The 2,814-nt window shown below is 43.2% G+C and overlaps 1 pseudogene; it reads left to right on the top strand.

Moving 5' to 3' along the window:
* The first annotated feature begins 253 nt into the window (after positions 1-253).
* On the top strand, positions 254-2,396 carry LOC140427246 (nuclear cap-binding protein subunit 2-like; annotated as a pseudogene).
* The last annotated feature ends 418 nt before the right edge of the window (positions 2,397-2,814 follow it).

Raw genomic sequence — 2,814 nt, 5'->3', positions numbered from 1 at the left:
GCTGAACTGGATCATGCCCAATGAGGGCAAGATCCAGATTGCAACGTCTCATGGACCTCAATGCTGTTTGGGAGGGTTTAAACTAGAATGGCAGGGGGATTGGAAGCTGAGCAGGGAGACAGAGGAGGGAGAAACAAGGATGGAAACTAAAGACAGAAATGTGAGAAGCAAAAGTGGAAGTCAGAAAAAACAAGAACAATAAACAAATGGGACCAGAATGCAAAATAAAGCTAAGATGACTAACAAGGTTAAAATGGCTTTGTGTCTTAATGCGTGGAGCATTCATAATAAGGTCGATGACCATTATCATCGGTAACTTTAATTTACACATAGATTGGACAAACTAGCAATGATATTGGGGTTGGGAGAGGGGAAGAGCTCCTAGAGTGTGTATGTGATGATTTTTTTAGATCAATTTCCTTGAGGAACCAACCAAAGAATAGGCTATTCTAGACTTGGTATTGTGCAATGAGAAAAGATTATGAAACGTTCTTCTCTTGGGAAAGAGTGACCATAATCTGATGGAATTATTCATTAATATGGAGAATGAAGTATTCAAATCTGAAACTTGAGGCCCTGGATCTAAATAAAGGGAACTATGAGAGTATGAGGCATATGGCAAGGATAGATTGGAGTCGACGGTGGATAGGCAATTAAAAAACGTGTGCATGAATTGCAATAATTATTCATTCCTGTCTTGCTCAAAAATAAAAGGGGAAAGGTAGCTCACCTATGGCTTACAAAAGAAATTAGGGATAGTATAATATATATAACATTACCAGAAAAAGCAGCAAGCCTCAGCTTTGGGGCATTTTAGAATTCAGTAAAAGATGACAAAAAATTTGATCAAGTCGGGGAAAATAGAGTATGAGAGCAAAATTGCATAGAACATAGAAGCTGACCATAAATGCTTCTATGAATATGAGAAGAGAAAAAGATTAGTCCCTTACAATCAGAAGTCAGGGGAGTTAGAATGGAGAATGGGGAACAAAGAAATGGCAGAAGCATTGAACACATACTTTTGTTTTCTTCACAAAGTAGAGCACAAATAACCTTCCAGAAATGTTAGGGAAGCAAGGGTCTAGGGCAGGGTTTTTCAACCTGCGGGTTGCAGGCAGGTGTTGGGAGGGTCACGACATTCTCAATCATGGAAGAAGCGCCCAATGGCTGTGACCAGCTTTTAAGAATTCCAGCTGTGACCAGCTTTTAAGAATGCCGGCTGCGATCAGGTTTTAAGTTGAAATGCTGGCCACAAGGGATTGGTTTCCAGCCAAGTGCAGATGATGTCCTTGCTCCAGTTGCTGAGTGCCACGGCTCTCCTCTCTGGTGCCATGCCTGTGTGATTCTCACGTGGAATGAGCCAATACTGAGATCAGCAGAGTCGGGGAAGCCTATACGAGCAAGAGAAATTATTGTGATACAGCTGCACTCTCTGTGCTGGGAATCTGCCGTTTTACACTACCGAGGAACAGATCCATGAACTCTTGAAAGGCGAGAGATACCAAAGAGACCAGACGGGAAATTTTTCACACAGAGGGTGGTGAGCATCTGGAACGGGCTGCCAGAAGCAGTGGTAGAGATGGGTACAATCCTTTCCTTTAAAAACAGTTAAATAATTACATGGGCAAGGTGGGGAAAGAGGAATATGGACCAAATGCGGGCAAGTGGGACTAGCTTAGAACATAGAACATACAGTGCAGAAGGAGCCCATTCAGCCCATTGAGTCTGCACCGACCCACTTAAGACCTCACTTCCACCCTATCCCCAGAACCTCTCCTAACCTTTTTTGGACCCTAGGGCAATTTAGCATGGCCAATCCACCTAACCTGCACGTCTTTGGAGTGTGGGAGGAAACCAGAGCACGCAGAGGAAACCCACACAGACACGGGGAGAACGTGCAGACTCCACACAGACAGTGACCCAGCGGGGAATTGAACCTGGGACCCTGGTGCTGTGAAGCCACAGTGCTATCCACTTGTGCTACCATGCTGCTTAGTGATAGAAACTGGGCGGCATGGACAAGCTGGGCCAAAGGGCCTGTTTCCATGCTGTAAACATCTATGGCTCTATCTAACTCTTCTCAAAAAGCAGTGATGTTAAGCGAATCATCATGGGTTTGGACAAAATCAAGAGCATTTCATGTGGTTTTCGTTTTGTGGAATATTACACAACTGGTGATGCTGAACAGTGCATGAGATGTATTAATGGAACAAGTTTGGATGATCGAATCATCAGAACTGATTGGGATACTGGCTTCAAAGAAGGCAGGCAGTTTGGGCGAGGGAAATCTGATGTCAGGTACATGATGAATATAGAACTGATTAGACACTGGCAAAGGTGGATTTGGAAAACTGATCCAGATGCAGAGAGTCCCAGAACATGGAGAAAAATTCTAGATTTTCACTGACTGTACATTTGAGATTATGAAGCTGGAATCTTCCTAGAAACCCGGGATTGAAGAATACAGCTGGCATGTTACTGCCTATAGCTTTGTGCAGTTTATTCTTTCATCAGCCCAATTAACTCTTTTTAACAGTTTCAAAAAAGAAGCTCCCAGTTTCTTAGGTGCAATCATTGTGTTCAATTTTGGCTCCTTCTAAAGTTGTAATTTTTGTCACTCCTAATAAAAACAGAATAAAACCTGAAAAAAAAGAGAATGCTGGTCGCGACCGGGCTTTAAAGCATCAGAGATCAGAGAGAAAGTCACACGCCTGGCATGTATACTGACGTCACTGTATGTCCATGCGTTTGTGCAAAATTTGAGGCGAGATTCCTCCATTTTCTAGCTGTGAGCAAGCATGGCAACAGGACTGT

Source organism: Scyliorhinus torazame, chromosome 7, assembly GCF_047496885.1.
Source record: "Scyliorhinus torazame isolate Kashiwa2021f chromosome 7, sScyTor2.1, whole genome shotgun sequence".
Taxonomy (NCBI): Eukaryota; Metazoa; Chordata; class Chondrichthyes; order Carcharhiniformes; family Scyliorhinidae; genus Scyliorhinus; species Scyliorhinus torazame.
The sequence above is the reverse complement of the archived record's forward strand: the minus strand, read 5'-3'. Positions and strand labels throughout refer to the sequence as shown.